Below are 19,562 nucleotides of genomic sequence, written 5' to 3'. Positions count from 1 at the left end.
AAAGAGTAATTCTAATAATGCCAAGAGCTCCCTCTCTAGTTCAAAGCTACTCCTATATATACTACTCTTCTGATCTTCTAGTTGATTCTTCAAGTCTTGGATATGGGCTTTTGGATCTTGAGTTGAAGCAGTTATCTTCTTCAGTGGGCTCAGCTTTACTTGCAGAGAAAGTGTGAAGTAGGCAGGGACTTTAGCTTAGGGCGTTAGTAGTGTTAACGTAAAGTGAAAATGTAGGGTTGAGAACGTTAGTGACAATCACCTTTTTCACTAACGTTCCTAACTTAAAGCGGTCCACGTAAACTTCAACATTAGTGGCACTAACGTGACCACTAACGTTGACCCTTGGCCCTTCACAAACGTTACTGGGGTTTATCTTTTTCAATATCGTTGAGAGTACCTCTTTCTCCCTACGTTAGAGTTCACGTTAGAATAGTTAACGTGGCCTTTAACGTAGGCTTGCCAAATCTTCGAGAGCGTTAGTGACAGTTACCTTTGTCACTAATGCTTCAGAACGCCCCTACTTCCCACGTTAGAGTTCACGTTAACTAGGTTAACGTGACTTCTAACGTGGTATTGATAGCCATCTCCAACGTTAGTGACAAAGGTGAGTGTCACTAACGTTGGCTCATCATCCCTCTTCTCCACGTTAGCTTCCACGTTAATGTAATTAACATGGCAACTAACGTGGCTCATAGTGGCTCAATCCAACGTTAGTGACAAAGGTGAGTGTCACTAACTTTGGTGATTCTTGCTCCCTCCACGTTAGAGTCCACATTAACTAGGTTAATGTGGCTTATAACGTAGCCAATATGGGCTTAGTCCAACGTTAGTGACAAAGGTGAGTGTCACTAACGTTGGCATCATCTTTTTCTTCCACGTTAGAGCTCACGTTAACTAAGTTAATGTGGCTCTTAACGTGGCTAATTGCCCCGTTTGGAACGTTAGTGGCACTTCTTTTACCACTAACGTTGGAGTTCTACTTTTCTTCCACGTTAGCTTCCACGTTAACATAGTTAACGTGGCAACTGACGTGGGCTATGATGGCTCACGAAGACGTTATTGGCAATCACTTTTCTCATTAACATTGCAAGCTAGCCTTCATTCCACGTTAGTGGTGACGTTAGCTAGACTAACGTGGCTACTAACGTGATTCTTCCTTGCTTCCTTTATCCTGAAATCAAGCAATAAAGTATATCAAAGCTCTAGTGATGCCAGGGCATTTTGGCCAGTTTCACTGACCTTTTCTATACTGTTTTTAGGGTAGTTTCATGCATTTCCTTAGAAAATAAGCTAGTTTTGGGTAGATATTCACTTACATCTTGATTCAAGCATACATTGTGCACTTTACATGATTTCATGAGGATTTTGCATGAATTTAATGAGAAATTTGATGTTGCATTTCCCATGACTTGGACCAGAACTTTGATGCACTCGATTGCTTGATTTCAGGACAAAGGAAGCAAAGAAGAACCACATTAGTGGCTACGTTATTTAAACTAACGTGGGCACTAACATGGAATGGGAGTAACTTGCAAAGTTAATGAGAAAAGTAATCGCCAATAACGCTCTCGAAGCCATCATTGCCCACATTAAGAGTCACGTTAACTAAGTTAACGTGAACTCTAACGTGGAAGAAAGGAAAGGGAGCCAACGTTAGTGACACTTAACATTATCACTAACGTTGGACCAAGCTCATAAGTGGCCACGTTAAGAGCCACGTTAACTTAGTTAACGTGGCCTCTAACGTTAAGAGGTAAAGGGGAAGCTAACGTTAGTGACATTCAACTTTGTCACTAACGTTGGCCAAGTCACAATAAGCCACGTTAACTCCCACGTTAACCTAGTTAACATGGGTTAACGTGGAAGCTAACGTGAAGAAAGTAGGTGGTCGACAACGTTAGTGACACCAAACATTGTCACTAACGTTGGGATTAACCCACACAAGCCCCAATAAACCACGTTAACTCCCACGTTAACCTAGTTAACGTGGAAGCTAACGTGAAGAAGGAAGGTGATCGCCAACGTTAGTGACACCAAACATTGTCACTAACGTTAGAAGGAGCTCACACAAGCCACAATGAGCCACATTAACTCCCACGTTAACTTAGTTAACATGGAAGCTAACGTGAGGAGGAGAGATGATGAGCCAACGTTAATGACATTCACCTTTGTCACTAACGTTAGAGATGGCTGGCACAGCCACGTTAGAGGCCACGTTAACCTAGTTAACATGGACTCTAACGTGGGAGCTAAGGGCACATTGGAACGTTCTCGAAGGTTGGCAAGCCTACGTTAAAAGAGCCACGTTAACTAAGTTAACGTGGACTCTAACGTAAGGAAGGGGGAGACTTCTCAACGTTACTTGAAAAGGTGAGTCGCAATAACGTGTGCGAAGGACATAGAGGCAACGTTAGTGGCAACATTTGTGCCACTAACGTTAAAGTTAACGTGGCTCTTACTTTGGTGAGGAACGTTAGTGAAAAAGGTAATTGTCACTAACGTTCTCGAACCCATATTTTCACTGAACGTTAACACCACTAACGTCCTGAGCTAAAGTCTCTGCCCACTTCACACTTTCTCTCTGCATGTAAAGCCAAGCCCAATGAAAAAGATAAATGCTTCAAACTCAATATCCAAAGGCCCATACCCAAGACTTGAAGAGCCAACTAGAAGATCAGAAGAGTAGTATATATAGGAGTAGCTTTGAATTATTTTGGGAGTTGGAAATTATAGGGAGCCTCTTGGCATAGAACTACTCTCTGTATTTTACTTTCTCTGCACTTCTAGTTTCATCATGTATTCTCCATGTTTGTTTTCATTTTCCAGAGCTATGAACAACTAAACCCCTTTCATTGGGTTAGGGAGCTCTGTTGTAATTTGATGGATCAATACTAGTTTTCATTATTTTTCTTCTATCTTTCCTCTTGATTTTACTTGAAAGCTTTCGATCTTCATCCAATTGGGTAGTTATCTTGGAAAAGAAGCTATTCAAACTTGGATCTCTTCTGAACCTTGAAAGAGGAATGAAGAGATCATGCTAGAAATGCTTTCTCATGCTGGACCAAATTGGGTTTGGATGGATATGTGACTATAATCCTCTCAATACTTGATTTGGAAAATGCATGTGGTATAATCAGTGACCATACTTCATCTCTTCTCATGAGCAATTGACCAAGGAATTGGCTATTGATCAAGATTTGTGGGATTGAATTACAAGGAATTGTAATTCGATCACTTAAGATTGCCAATGAGATCAATGAGTGCATTGATTGAGGAAGAGATGAAAATAAAATTGATCCGGAGAATGCAACATCTACTAAGCCCAATGAACTCCGCATTTCTGATCTTACCCATTCTCTTTAATTTCTGTCATTTACTTTTATGAGCAATTACCCCATTCCTATTTAAGGTTCTGCAATTTACTTTCCGTCATTTACATTTAGCTCTATATTTCTAGCATTTACTTTCCTGTTATTTACTTTCCCGCCATTTAATTTTCTGCAATTCTCAACCCAAATTCTGATTCGCTCAACTAGAACATTCCTCTAACTAAAGTTGCTTGATCAATCAATCCCTGTGGGATTCGACCTCACTCTATTTTGAGTTTTTACTTGATGACAAATTCGGTACACTTGCCGAAGGAAATTTGTTATGAGACAAGTTTTTTGTGCATCATCTAATCCAAGTTATGAGACATGCATCATTCAATTTGTCCTTTAATTCATGCATAATTCTCATGAAATCATGTAAAATTTACAATGTTTGCTTGAATCAAGATGTAAGTGAAATTCTACCCAAAACTTGCTTATTTCCTAAGAAAGTGCATGAAACTACCCTAAAACCATAAAGAAAAGGTCAGTGAAACTGGCCAAAATACCCTGGCATCATAACACCAAACTTATAGCATGCTTGTCCCTAAGCAAGTACTGGAACAAGAGAATGATGAATGAAATGACAAGAGGAATGAATCATTATTGTGGAAGTCATGTTCTTGGTTTTATGGGGTTTCATGCATAGCAACTTAGGTTCATTCCTTTACTGGCTTTCAGACCTTTATCATGCCTTGGAATACTCACTTGATTGCACCCTTTGGGACTTTTATTTATTGATCCCTTTGTCTTACCAAGGTTTATTTCTTTCTTAGGCTAAGTGTTCTGTGAGGGGGCGACTCTTTAAGATAAGCTTTCAGCCAACACTCCCGAACCAGTTGGTTCAAGGTGCTAGCTGTTGAAACACCCCTAAGGACTTACTCCCTCAAGTCTCTCTCCCCCATACATGCACACCACAGGCACATGGTTTGTTATTTTTTTTCCTTGAGGTCTTGGTGTCTAGCACCTCTTTGGGTTACTAAATGTTCTGTAGCAAGGGTGCTCTTGATAGTGGATTTTCAGTTGATAATCCCGGGTTAGTTAACCCAAGTTACCAAGTGATGAAGCACTCCTAAGAACTTATTCATCCAAGCAGATCCTTGGTACAAGAGCACCACAGACACATCCCTCAAGATTCAAGCCCTTGGTGCCTAGCCTTATTCTTTATTAACTTTTCTTTCTTTTTCAACTCTTATTGTTCTTTTCCTTTTTCTTATTAGGATCTTATTGTTTAGCTAGTCTCATAGGGTGTGTTTCAAGCATATGATTCAAGACAGATAGTTGCCTTCCCACCTTGTTGGTGAACCAACTTAGCTAAGTGATTACTACACCACAAATTTAAGGACCTGCTCCACAACTTGAACATCACTCTGGTCTTTCATAACATCTCTTTTTATTGGACTTAAAAGGACAAGCATACAATAAGCAAGATGAAAATGAAGGCAGACAATTTGACTAGCAAGCATAAACCTAGGCAAAAGCAAACTTAAAGGCAGAATTGAAAATTCCTAAGCTACTATGGAAGCATGTTCTATTTCATACATGATTTTCCTTATATAAAAAAAACTTGAGAAAGAAAGATGGAACAATGAGGGAACTCCACCACCTTTTACTCATGGGGTTGTTCATGCTCTCCCTCCTGTTTGTCCTCCTTGTGTTTTTCTTGAGTGCTTGCACTCCCACTTCCCTTGCTTTTTCCAATCAACTTCTTCCAGAAGCCGGCATCTTCCATCTTCTTTTTCAATGTTTCCTTCTGCTGTTTCACCTTCCTTTCCTCTTGTTCTGTGAGATCTTTTTGGACCTCATCATACCTAGGGATTGCAGAGTGTAGATTATGCATATGACTAGACATATAGTTCAACTTGGCTTGAGTGTTTATGTTGAACTCCTCCCTATGTAGTTGCCGTCCTTCATTAAGTACACTGTACTCATTGAATGCCTTCGTCTGAGCTAGCTGGCATTGGTTGAGTTCTTGAAGGCGTTTATCTTGACGCTCTTGCCTTTCAGTCACTTGATTGATGGCTTGAGTGAGATGGGAATAATGTTCCATTTGCTGTTTCTGCCACTCCCCTTGTTGATTCATCAAATTAGAAAGGAGTTCTTCTTGATGATCCATCCTTTGGGCTTGAATGTGCAGTTGTTGTTCTTGTCCCTCCATATAACTCCTCGCTAGCTCCTCAATGGCTCCGTGAATGTGATTCAAGTTGATGTTGGTTGGATCATAGTACTCTTCTTGCTGATATTCTTCCTGTTGAGGTTCTTCTTGGTGAGGTTCTTCTTGTGGTGTTCTTCTCCCTATTTGAGGCCTTCTTTGTTGTTGGGCGGGTGTCACATACATTATACGCTGGAGTGTAACCATCCTTCCAGGGTTTACCCAAGTTGGGTTGCTGTCCTCGAAGACTACCTTGGCTTTCGTACACAGCCTAAGGATGGTGCTGGGGAACCAAAGTTTAGCACCTCGATCATTCTTCTCGGCTGATTCTTGAATCCCCTCAGCTATAATTTCGTTCACATTGATGCCTCCACCCTTTACTAAGCAGTTTACCATAGTAGCTCGAGTAACGTTGTCCTCAGAATTATTTGCAGCTGGGAGGATAGATCTCCTCATAAGTTCAAACCATCCCTTGGCTTCCGGGATGAGGTCTCCTCTCCTGATGAACCGAGGTCTTCTATCTGAATACCTTTCCCAGTCAGATCCTATAACACACATATCATTCACAATTTCTTCAAGTTCATCATTGTCGGGGCCATTACTTATTCTCACGTTATAACTGGGCTCATCAAAATGTGGTGATTTCAGCTGAAGAACCCTTGTTATGACATTGGGGATGAAGTCCACCTCTGTTCCTCTCACGTAACTTTTGAAGGTGAGGGCCTTGGTTTTGTCTTCTCTGACCACATTTGCATAGAATTCATTGATGAGGTTTGCATTTATCTTTGCTTCTGGGTTCGTGAGCCTTTGCCAACCCCTTTGTTCGATCTTCTCTCGAATCTGTGGGCATTCATCTTTGTTGAACTGGAATGTTAACTCAGGCAATATCTTTTTGAGCTTTATCCGTTCAAATTCACGTTCATGGAATGCAGTTTTGAATTTCCCTTCATCAAAAGGGCTGTTCTCAACCGGTTCCTTTCTCTTTTGCCTCTTGGAGCTTGATGATGCCATGAATGATTTTTGAAAAGTGAAGGTGTTGAGGTTAGTGATGAGTGGTGGAATTCGGTTGGGTTTGGATAGGGTGTAGCTTGGAGAATTGTACTTCGAGTGTGAGAAGTTTGAAGAAGTGGTTGCTGGAATGTGAAGGGAAGTACAGACTAGGAATCACTTATATAGGAAAATGATGCACATAAACTAGTTATGCTACGATTTAGGAAATTGCACGATCGGCAAAATTCCTTCCGGCAAGTGCACCGGTTATCGTCAAGTAAAAACTCACAATAGAGTGAGGTCGAATCCCACAAGGATTGGTTGAGTGAGCAATTCGGATTAGAAGTGTGTTCTAGTTGAGCGGAATCAAGATTGAGATGAGTATTGCGGAATGTAAAATTGGCGGGAAAAGTAAATGACAAGAAATTGAAATGGCGGAATCTTAAATTGCATGAATTAAAGAGCAGAAACTAAATTGCTGAAATTAAAAGGGGATGGGGGTGATTGCATGAATTGAGTAGCAGAATGTAAAGAGAAAGTGGAAATCAGAAATGGGGAATTCATTGGGTTATAGGAGATATTGAGATCTCCGAATCAAAACATGTTTATCTCTTCCTCAACCAATGCGTTCATTGAATTTTTCTTGGCAATCTTATATGATTGGATCCCAATCCCTTGGCTCACCAATTCTCTCTAAAAACAAACAAATTCCCAATCCCTTGGTTTAAATGTTCATAAGAAGAGATGATGCTTGATCACTGATTATACCACACAGTTTCATGAACCACAATTTGGTAGGATTACATGTCACAATATCCATCCAAACCCCAATCCAATTCACTGTGAGAAAGCTTCTCTAGCATGAATCCTCCATTCCTTTCCCAAGGTTCCGAAGGATTCCAAGTATGGGTAGTTTCTTTCCCAAGACAACTACCCAATGGAATTAGATCGAGAAGCTTTCTAACAAAATTCAAGAGAAAAGATTGAAGAAGAAGATAAACTATTATTGATTCATTGAATTACAATAGAGCTCCCTAACCCAATGAAAGGGGGTTTAGTGAGTCATAGCTCTGAATTCAATTACAAAGATATGAAAACTAGCTAAAAGTGAAGGTGCAAAAGTTCCTTCTAACTTAAATTCTATCCTATTTATACACTTTCTATATTGAGCTTCTGTTGTGCTTCTTGGGCTTTGAGGCCTCTCCTTGCTTTCCTTTTGCCTTGGGTTTATGATCCATAATTTTGATGAGGCTGTTGATCCAAATTCTGTAACATTCATTGAGCCAACTTAGTGATAATCAAATAATGACACATGACTCAATAAATTGAGATTTCAAACTCATCAATCCTTCAGGCCCAATCCCATAAACCATGATATTCAATTGGGTTTCATACCAGAATAAGTTTAAGTTAATGTTTGTGCTCAAATACTAACTTAACCACAATATCTTTGGTCCAGAAACCTTTTCCAAGAGTGGCGTTTAAGTTGCAGTTTAAGCTTAAACTGCAGCTTAAACGCCAGACACTTCCAGTGAGGCCTTTTGTAGAAGCACGTTTAAGCTTTAGTTTAAGGTTAAACTGAAGCTTAAACGTGGAAATGGAAGAAGGCAGCCCTGGAGAGTTATGTAGTCGAACACGTTTAAGCTCCAGTTTGAGGTCAAACTGAAGCTTAAACGTGGATATAGGAAGGGCAGCCCTGGAGGTCGAACACGTTTAACCTCCAGTTTAAGGTCAAACTGGAGGTTAAACGTGGAATTGGAAGGAGGCATCCTGGAGGTCGAACACGTTTAACCTCCAGTTTAAGGTTAAACTGGAGGTTAAACGTGGAAGCTTAGAAAGGTAGCCCTGGAGGTGTCGAACACGTTTAAGCTCCAGTTTGAGGTCAAACTGGAGCTTAAACGTGGAAATGGAGAGAGCAACCCTGGAGGAGAGATCTTGGTCGAACACGTTTAAGCTCCAGTTTGAGGTCAAACTGGAGCTTAAACGTGGAAATGGCTCCCTGGTGCTTTTCCCATTCTGGCGTTTAACCTCCAGTTTGAGGTCAAACTGGAGGTTAAACGTGGAACTCCTTCCTGGGTGGCATTATCATTCTGGCGTTTAACCTCCAGTTTGAGGTCAAACTGGAGGTTAAACTTCAATTCCAGCATTTCTTAGCCTTCATGATTCTGGCGTTTAAGCTCCAGTTTAGGCTTAAACTGGAACTTAAACTCCACATGTGATATTCAAGCTTCCTTTATTGATTTTGTTGCTTCCTTGCCTAGCCTCTTCTTCCCTGAAATCATCCAAACAATTGCATCAAAGTCTTGCAAAATTTCATGAGAAATCTTCCATTCATAGCATTCAAGTAATATAACTAAAACTCATGGATATTGCATCAAAATCATATTGTTTGGATGGTTCATTGCTTTGTTATTCTTTTAACCATTCTTGGTTACTTTAAGCTCAAGAAAGTGCATAAAACCACTAAAACTAACAGAAAAATACTAGTGAAACTAGCCTAAGATGCCTTGGCATCAGAAAATAATGAGTAAATGAAAGGTGTGGATTGATGGGGTGGTTGTGTGATGGACGGATGGGGTTTTGCATGGGATGAGCACAAGGATCATCAACTTTATGATGGGGTTAGTTCAGTTTCCAAGCTTGTTCTCCTTCCAATGTTGCATGGCAACAATTTCCAATGCAATCCCCCTGGAGACACGTGTATAATCTTCTCTTTTTGTGGTGGCTGAACCCTTCAATTGCCCTATCAATTATCCTTCAAAATAAAATAAATGTGATTAAAAGAAAACTTGTGGAAAGTGGCGGTAAAATTTAAAAGACAAGAAAGAGTAACTACTTTTTTTTAAAATTGTTGTTGTCAACTACTAAGTGCTATTCACAAATGCAAACCAACTGACTAATTAAATTTTCATGTATGCAACCTTGGTGACACCAAACTTAGTTTGTGGCAATGTGGTGTAAGATGATTTGTTCAAGGTGCTAAGAGTGACATGCTATGAGTTGCATTCATGTCCTCTTAGTGTGCCTTGAACATCAAACTTGTTCTTCACTATATGTTGCATAAAAGGATTTATTCCAGGATATGTCAAAGTTGATTTGCGATCCATGAACCTTCCTTTATTAACTACTTTAAAAGTATATAAAACATGGGTTGCCTCCCATAAAGCGCTTCTTTAGCGTCACTAGCTTGACGTTCTTCCTTTGTCAGGGTGGTCGGTAATGCTTCAAATCTTCCCTCCTTGCAGTAAACCTGTCTCCATTGGCTTCATCAATGATCTCTACATGTTCTAGGGAGAGAACTTTGTTGATGCTGAAAACCTTAGGTAACTGAGATGGGATGGTGGGGAGATGAGGTGGGATATCTAGGAAGTAAGCTGAGATCACTTTATCCCCTGGAGAGAAATCTTCTGTAGGGATCTTTTTGTTCCTCCATCTCCTTAGTATCTTCTTCTTTGTTTCTTTTGCTTTTATCCTACTCTTTGTGGTCTCTTTTCCTAGGGGGATTTTGTTGCTGGTCCCATATGATTCTGGTGGTTTTGGCTCCACTTGAGTTTCCTTTAGCTGTGACAGCTGCTGATTATTTTGTTCATCACCCAAAGGAATTCCTGAGTGTACAGCTTGTGCCTCAATGCTTGTTTCTCCCACCATTGCTCTGTCATGCTCTGTCCTTAGTTCCTTGCCTTCCTGACCTACTTCTTGTGAGGGTTTAAAGACATTAAAGGTGAGTTGTTCATCATGTACCCTCAGTATTAGCTCTCTTCGCTCCACATCTATGAGCGCTCTGGCTGTAGCTAAGAATGGTCTTCCCAATATGATTGGGTAAAGATGACTTTCTTCCATTTCCAGTATGACAAAGTCTGTGGGAAGGAAGTAGTTTCCAACCTTCACCAGCACGTTTTCAACCACTCCTATTGCTTGTTTTTGAGTTTTGTCCACCAGCCTGATGACTACGTCTGTGGGTATCAGCTCATTGATTTGCAGCCTCTTCATAAGGGATAAAAGCATTAAGTTGATGCTTGCTCCCAGATCACAGAGTCCTTTATCAAACAATGTTTCTCCTATGGCACAGGGGATGTGAAAACTCCCTGGGTCCTTTCTTTTTGTAGGCAGCTCTGGTTGAATGAGAGCACTGCACTCCTTATTCATCACTATGGTTTGTCCTCTCTTGAGTGAGCTTTTCCTGGTCAGCAGCTCCTTCATGTACTTAATGTATGAGGGCATTTGTTGGAGGGCCTTGATGAATGGTATGTTTACATAGAGAGATGCAAATATGTCAAGAAACCTTGAGTATATTCTCTTCTCTACACCACCATTGAGTAATTGGGGAAAGGGTGCATAGAGTCTCAGCAGCTCCTTCTGTGTAATTGTGGTTTCTTGATGATTCTCTTCCTGCTTTCTTGTTGATGTATCTTTAGGTTGTTCTGATGGTTTGTTCGGCTCTTCCTCAGTCTCCTTATCACTTATAGTAACCATCTTGCAATCTTTTCATCTGACTTTCTGTGCTTCACCTCTCGGATTTTTCTGTGTCACTTAGGAAGCTATCAGTAGGTTTGGGAATCTTCTCAGATAGGTATCGCACTTGAAATTCCAGCCTCTTGATGGTGTCTCCTTGATTCTTGATATTGGCTCACACCTCCTCTTTGAACACCTTGTTATCTTGAATCTCCTTGCATATGCCTTCAAGTAGAGTCTCAATCCTTGATAGTCTTTCTTCTGATGATGGAGAGTTGAGATTGGAAGGATGAGAAGGGCCATTTTGACTTTGGTATGGATGTTGAGAAGTGTTGTTGGGTGGGTGTTGGTATGACCTCTGTGTGGAGTGTTGGTGAGTTGCATTGTTATTGGGGTTATGGCGTTTCTGATCTTGGCCTTGGTCTTGTTAATTTTCCTACCCAAAGTTTGGGTGGTTCCTCCAACCAGGATTATACATTTTGGAGTATGGGTCATGATTCTGCCTAGGTGAATTCCCAATGTAGTTGGCTTGCTACTGACTACCCTCTGCTTCTTCATTCATTCCTTCTTGAGTTGCTGCTGAAGTGGTGATTGCTGCTACTTGATTCCTCTCCATCTTTTTGGTGAGGTCAGCTAATTGCTTGGTAATCATCTTGTTTTGAGCTAGCAGTGCATCCACATTGTTCAGCTCCATCACTCCTCTAGTGTTACCTCTTTCAGAAGCATAGAAGTAGTCATTCTCTGCTACAATCTCAATGATATCTATGGCTTCTTCAATGGTCTTTTTCTTGTTCAGAGATCCCCTGGATGAGTGGTCTACTGCCTTCTTTGATTCATATGAAAGATCTTCATAGAAAATGTGCAACTGCACCCACTCATTGAACATATCTGGCGGGCATCTTCTTGTCAAGTCTTTAAACCTCTCCCATGCTTCATATAGAGTCTCACCATCCTACTGCCTGAATGTTTGTACCTCAGCTCTCAACCTGTTGATCCGTTGAGGAGGATAGAATCTTGCCAAGAACTTGTTCACCATATCTTCCCAGGTTGTTAAACTCTCCTTTGGAAAGGATTCCAGCAATTTAGATGCTTTGTCCTTGAGTGAGAAGGGAAACAGAAGTAGTCTATAGGTGTCAGGATGAACACCATTAGACTTCACAGTATCGCATATCCTCAGGAAGGTAGTTAGATGTAGATTGGGGTCTTCTTGGACACTTCTTCCGAATGAACAATTGTTCTAAACAAGGGTGATGAGTTGTGGCTTTAGTTCAAAGTTGTTGGCATGTATGGTTGGCCTTTGGATGCTACTCCTACAGTTTCCTGGGTTTGGGTTGATGTAAGAACCCAGAACTCTTCTCTCTTGCCCAACCTGATGCGCTGGACCTTCTCGGCCATGGTTATGAGCTTCTTCTTCATGATGGTTTTCCATATTCTCATCCATGTCTGGTTCAAAGTACTCTTCCTCTTCCTCAGCACCAACTACTCTCTTTCCTCTTGCTTCCCTCCTTAATCTAAGGAAGGTCCTCTCAGGTTCAGAATCAAAGGAAGTTGAAGCCCCGCTTCTTCTACCTGTCATACAACCAACAAGGCAAAAGCAAGAAAGATAGATGCAGATAGTAATTTCTACAGAAATGCTGTTAATGTGAGTGATGTAATATATCAAACAGTTAGTGGGTTAGTGACTGAATTGTAAACAACTAAGAAAATGGGTACGAAAAAGGGGAGAAAATAGCTAAACTAAAAGTAGATTACTCAAATGAACTTAAATCAAACAAAATAAAAACAAATGCTCAATCTAGTTATCCACCAATTTAATCATTGTTGATACAAAATCAATCCCCGGCAACGGCCCCATAAACTTGATGCACGGAAACTTGTCCCTTAACAAATCTCCCTCGGCAAGTATACCGAATTGTCGTCAAGTAAAAACTCACAGTAGAGTATGGTCGAATCCCACAGGGATTGATTGGTCAAGAAACTTTAATTGGAAGAATGTTCTAGTTGAGCTAAGCAGAAAGTGAGTTGAGAATTACAGGAAATTAAATGGCAGGAAAGTAAATAGCAGAAATTAAATGACGGGAAGTAAATTGCAGAATCTTAAATGGGGAAGGGGAGTTTAGCACGAAAGTAAATGGCATAAAGTAAAGAGAATGGGTAAGATCAGAAATGGGGAATTCATTGGCATTAGGAGATGTTGCATTCTCCGGATCAAGTTCATTTTCATCTCTTCCTCAATCAATGCATTCATTGATCTCCTTGGCAATCTTAAGTGATTGAATTCCAATTCCTTGGTAATTCAATCTCTCAAATCAGATCAATAGCCAATTCCTTGGTCTAATTGCTCATGAGAAGAGATGAAGTGTGGTCACTGATTATACCGCATGCATTTCCAAATCAAAGTATTGGGAGAATTATATGTCACCATATCCGCCCAAACCCCAATTTAGTCCAACATGAGAAAACATTTCTAGCATGATCTCTTCATCCCTTTTCCAAGGTTCAGAAGAGATCCAAGTATGAATAGCTTCTTTTCCAAGATAACTACTCAATTGGATAAAAATTGAAAGCTTTCTAGTAAAATCAAGAGAAAAAAAAGAAGAAGAACAATGAAAACTATTATTGATCCATCAAATTACAACAGAGCTCCCTAACCCAATAAAAGGGGTTTAGTTTTTCATAGCTCTGGGAATGAAAAGCAAAGATGGAGAGTACATTCTGAAAGTTAAACTAGAAGTGAAGAGAAAGTAAAATACAGAGAGTAATTCTAATAATGCCAAGAGCTCCCTCTCAAGTTTAAAGCTACTCCTATATATACTACTCTTCTGATCTTCTAGTTGATTCTTCAAGTCTTGGATATGGGCCTTTGGATCTTGAGTTGAAGCAGTTATCTTCTTCAGTGGGCTCAACTTTACTTGCAGAGAAAGTGTGAAGTAGGCAGGGACTTTAGCTTAGGGCGTTAGTGGTGTTAACGTTAAGTGAAAATGTGGGGTTGAGAACGTTAGTGACAATCACCTTTTTCACTAACGTTCCTATCCTAAAGTGGTCCACGTTAACTTCAACGTTAGTGGCACTAACGTGACCACTAACGTTGACCTTTGGCCCTTCGCAAACATCACTGGGGTTTACCTTTTTCAATAACGTTGAGAGTATCCCTTTCTCCCTACCTTAGAGTTCACGTTAGAATAGTTAACGTGGCCTTTAACGTAGGCTTGCCAAATCTTTGAGAGCGTTAGTGACACTTACCTTTGTCACTAACGCTCCAGAACACCCCTACTTCCCACGTTAGAGTTCACGTTAACTAGGTTAACGTGACTTCTAACGTGGTATTGATAGCCATCTCCAACGTTAGTGACAAAGGTGAGTGTCACTAATGTTGGCTCATCATCCCTCTTCTCCACGTTAGCTTCCACGTTAATGTAATTAATGTGGCAACTAACGTGGCTCATAGTGGCTCAATCCAACGTTAGTGACAAAGGTGAGTGTCACTAACGTTGGTGATTCTTGCTCCCTCCACGTTAGAGTCCATGTTAACTAGGTTAACGTGGCTTTTAATGTATCCAATATGGGCTTAGTCCAACGTTAGTGACAAAGGTGAGTGTCACTAACGTTGGCATCATCTTCTTCTTCCACGTTAGAGCTCACATTAACTAAGTTAACGTGGCTCTTAACGTGGCCAATTGCCCCTTTTGGAACGTTAGTGGCACTTACTTTTACCATTAACGTTGGAGTTCTACTTTTCTTCCACGTTAGCTTCCACGTTAACATAGTTAACGTGGCAACTGACGTGGACTATGATGGCTCATAAAGGCGTTATTGACAATCACTCTTCTCATTAACGTTGCAAGCTAGCCTTCATTCCACGTTAGTGGTCACGTTAGCTAGACTAACGTGGCTCCTAACATGGTTCTTCCTTGCTTCCTTTATCCTGAAATCAAGCAATAAAGTGCATCAAAGCTCTAATCCAAGTTATGAGACATGCATCATTCAATTTGTCCTTTAATTCATGCATAATTCTCATGAAATCATGTAAAATTCACAATGTTTGCTTGAATCAAGATGTAAGTGATTATTTATCCAAAACTTGCTTATTTCCTAAAAAAATACATGAAACTACCTTAAAACCCATAAAGAAAAGGTCAGTGAAACTGGCCAAAATGCCTGGCATCAGTTGCTTGCATGTTCAAAATCTTATTTTCAAGAGCTTATTCTACATGCATGCTATGTGTTTGTGGAAAATCCCATATGGCATTATGCACTTCTCCACGTTATTCTTCTCTACTATTCAATGCTTGCTTTTCACAAATTCCCTTTCCTATTATATTTATTGAATTTAATTGTCAATACAAACGTGATGGCCAGTTTGTCACGAGTAATAACAATTTGACAATTTAAATGCTTGATCTATGCTACTCATGCTTTTGCCTGCATGCCAATAAACCTCTTGCATTTAATTGTCCTCCAATGCACTTGCTATATTTCCATTGATGACTATCCACATGTAGTCATGACCATGTGTTAACGTCATTCTTCTTTATTGTGCATTGATTATCACTTATACCTCCCTCTTCCTTGCTCTATTTTTTTTAAATTTAATTTACTTTCTCTTCCCTTTTTCAGGATGGCCACCAAGAAAGGAAAGGAGAAATCTACTCCTAAACAACCAGCAAGAAGAGGAACCAAGAGAGCATTAGTGGCAGAACCCTCTTCAACTGCAGTAAAGCCGTCAACAAAGAAATTTAAAAGGATTATAAAGGTTGATGATAAAGAAAAAGCCTTCCCAACAAAGGACACTGCGCGATTTCCCAATCGCTACTGTGAGCAGATGTTCCCCATCCTGGCAGAAAGGAGTTACAACAATAAATACCTTCTTCTCCTCCCGCCCAATACTGCTACCTTTGTTGAGCTGCAAATTGCCCGAAGACAATGGGGTTTCCTACAGAGACAGCCAAGGCAGGTCAATCTTTCTTGGAAGGATTGGACGCCTTTCAAGAAGCCGCACTCAAGCGCCAGATGTACCAATTTGACTGGGACACTGTTCTCAGAGTTATCGCACTACCTGGCAGCCGATGGATCTACGGATACCATCATACCCGCCCTAAGGGAATATCGGCTTCAGCACTTACCTTAGAGGCTCGTGTATGGGCACAGATCATATTCCATTACATCTTTCTGAGCACTCATGAGTCCTCCTTCACTGCAGACATGGCTGTTCTACTATGGTGCATCCTTATAGACTAACCTCTGAATCTCCCAAGACATATCCGGAATGCCATGGGACACGTACAAATTGCGGGCAACTTACCTTTTCCCGCCTTGGTCTCAGATGCTGCCTCAGCAGCCGGAGTCTCCTACAGAGCTGGGGACATCAAAGCCATGCTTCCCCGGAATGATCAGTATGTCCCTAACGGGAAGTACCTTAGACTTCCAGCAGCCACTACTAGCCAGCCTACTGAACCAGTTGAAGATATTCCTTCTTCAACACCACAAGCACCTACAACAGCCCAACTGCTCCATCAGATACCTGAAAAGTTGGATCGGCAGGAACAGCAAGCTAAGATGAGAGAGCACCGTAACAAGCGCCGATTCACATACCTCAAGGAGCTAATTTTGGGAAAATTCAAGGACTCAGACACCCCGGACTCCACTTCCTTTACCAGCACAGGGAGCCATGATGGTCCCGAATGTGGAGATACTGCTACCAACCCACCTTTGTTCTTGACAGATGGCACCGAGGACGGTGCAAAGCCTTAAGTGTGGGGAGGTCGGTCAGTACCTGACTTCCGGAGGTAATTTCTCTTCCCTAACACCAATAAATTAGGATACTTGGTTAGGTTTTCTTTTGTAGAATAGGATAAATTACATAGTAATAGATTAGTTGCATGCATGTTCTGCTTGATTGAAAAGACAATAAGTTTCTTCTAAGACCCTATCTTTGGAACAAAATTTCACTAATTTTAATTAAAACTTTTATGTTAAATTTGCTTGAAGTTGTATTTGGAACATGATTTTTGAGCTAAAGAACACACAACCTGTGAGAATTGAGCCTTTATGAATGGTTACATTATTTAACCATAATTATTTTATTCTTGTGTGTTTACTTCTCTATGATTGTAATCTATATTTTATTTCATCCTATATGTCAAATGTTTATTATATTTATATGTTTGCATATGATTGAGGCCATTATTTGTTTAGCCCACTTATCCAAATTAAGCCTACCCTCTCAATTACCTTTGTTAGCCACTTTGAGCCTTTAAATCCCATTTGTTATATATTTTACCACATTACTAGCCTTAAGCGGAAAAATAATTATATATCTCAAATTGAATCTTTGGTTAGCTTAAGATAGAATTGTGTAAGTCAATCAAGTATGGGAAATTGTGGGAACAAAAGATAATAAGGGAATGTGTCATGATAAGCTATGTTATTTTTATGTTTTTATGTTTATGAAAAAAAAATCCAAAAATATTCAATAATTAAATAAGGGGAGAAAATTACCCCAATGCTAAGTTAAGAATTTAAAGATCAATGCATGTATGATAAAATTAAAATAAAAAGTTGAAACATGAGTATGGAATGTGAAAGAGATTTCTGGGTAGCTAGGTATGAATTCTAAAGTTATATAGAATATATATAGGTTATGTTAAAGCTTGGGTTAATTAAAGATTCAAGTTATAAGCTTACTTATCCATATACGTATCCTTACCCTTACCTTGGCCCCATTACAACCTTGAAAAGACCTCATGACGTTTGCATTGGTATATTAAATGTTGTTGACTGGTCAGGAGAAGAACAAAAATTAGAAAGCATGATTAGAGAAGGATAGAGTGATGACCCTATACACTAGAGAGACTAGAGTGTACATACATCATCAGTGAGGGTTCCATGCTTGAATTTCTATGTTCTCTGCTTTCATGAGCTATCTTCTTGCATTTTTATCTATTCTTACTGTATAAGAATTGAGTTAGTGGAATTTGGTTTGTAATTGTTTTGAAGAGCTTATTTACTTTTGATCAAGTAGACAAGAATCATATAGTTGCATTCACATATATAGGTTGCATTGCATTGCATGAGTTCTACATGTTCCTACTCATTCATATTATCTCCTTCAACTAAGCATGAGGACATGCTATTGTTTAAGTGTGGGGAGGTTGATAAACCACTATTTTATGGTTTATATTGTGTTTAATCGTGTGGTTTTATCATGATCTTTACCCACTTATTCATATGATTAGCATGCATTTATATTTCCTTCCTAAATTTATTACATGATTGAAAACTTGCTTCCTAGAGACTTTTGATTATGTATTTTAATTCTCCTTTATTCCATTCGATGCCGTGATCTGTGTGTTAAGTGTTTCAGGCTTTATAGGGCATGAATGAGTTGGAGATTGGAAAGGAAGTTGCAAAAATGGAAGGAACACAAGAAATTGAGGAGATGACCAGCGAGAAGTGACGTGGCCGCATGGATCACGCGACCGCGCGAAAGAGAGAAAATCACATTGACGCGGCCGCATGGCTCACGCGACCTTGCGGATGGAATAGCACAAGCGACGCGGAGGCGTGGACGACACGCCCGCGTGGAGAAGCAAAATGTCGAATGACGCGTCCGCATGAATGACGCGATCGCGTGACGTGCGCGATCTGCATAATCTGCAGAATCGCTGGGGGCGATTTTGGGCCTTGTTTCGACCCAGTTTTCGGCCCAGAAAAGCAGACTAGAGCCAGGGAACATGCAGAGACCAACAACAACATTCATTCTAGATAGTTTTAGTTATTTAGATCTAGTTTTCCTCTCCTCTAGGTTTTCTCTCTACACATTCATAGTTCTTAGGATTTTTATTTTCTATTGCTTTTTGCATTGGGATATTGAGAAGAGTTATTACCTCATCAAGACTTCGTCATTCTAGTTCGTTTTTTTTACTTGGCTTTACTCTTCCATGTCCTTTAATTTACTTTAATCTTACTATTGGATTATTTCAGAATTTATTAATATAAGAGTTACTTTTATTTTTAGTTGATTCCTTAGAGTTTTATTTATCATGTCTTTCTTTAGAATCCCTTTTCTATGTTATGAATTCTACATTCACAATGAGCGAGTAGTTCCCTAACTTGATGGGGAGTTGATTGAAAGGAACCCTTGAGCTGGAGTGCTCAAAGGAGAAATTTTAATTGGGTTTATTATTGGTTTGCTCTCTAGTCACTAACGCCAGTCCTTCCAAGTAAGCGGATTGGGACTTGTGAATAGAAACAGCATTCCAACTTGTTTGACTTTCCCTTACCTAGTAAGGGATAACTAAACATAACAACCCCAATTATCAATTAATCTTGAAAGTACTGCAACAAGAATAGGGCTTCCAACTAATCTACACCCAGTCAAGGCTTTTATTTAAATTACATTAATTCTCTGATTTAATTTCCTGTCATTCAACTCAAATCTTTTTTGAAAACCATCTGATTAATAAAATAGCACACTTTCCTGTAACTCATTGGGAGACGACCTGGGATTCATACTCCTAGTATTTTAACTTTAATTTTTGTGACATCCTTTTAAATTGATAAGCAGATTCTGGTTGGTTGAGAACTATACTTGCAACGCA

At 39.9% G+C, this 19,562-nt stretch overlaps 1 non-coding gene across 1 annotated transcript; it reads left to right on the top strand.

Moving 5' to 3' along the window:
• The first annotated feature begins 11,843 nt into the window (after positions 1-11,843).
• Positions 11,844-11,950, top strand: LOC112726088 (small nucleolar RNA R71). The gene has a single exon (XR_003165156.1). It is a non-coding gene; the product is annotated as a small nucleolar RNA R71 (small nucleolar RNA).
• Positions 11,951-19,562: the final 7,612 nt, after the last annotated feature.

The sequence above is a fragment of the Arachis hypogaea genome, chromosome 11 (genome assembly GCF_003086295.3).
Source record: "Arachis hypogaea cultivar Tifrunner chromosome 11, arahy.Tifrunner.gnm2.J5K5, whole genome shotgun sequence".
In the NCBI taxonomy this organism is placed as follows: domain Eukaryota; kingdom Viridiplantae; phylum Streptophyta; class Magnoliopsida; order Fabales; family Fabaceae; genus Arachis; species Arachis hypogaea.
This window is presented reverse-complemented; position numbering and strand designations above follow the sequence as displayed.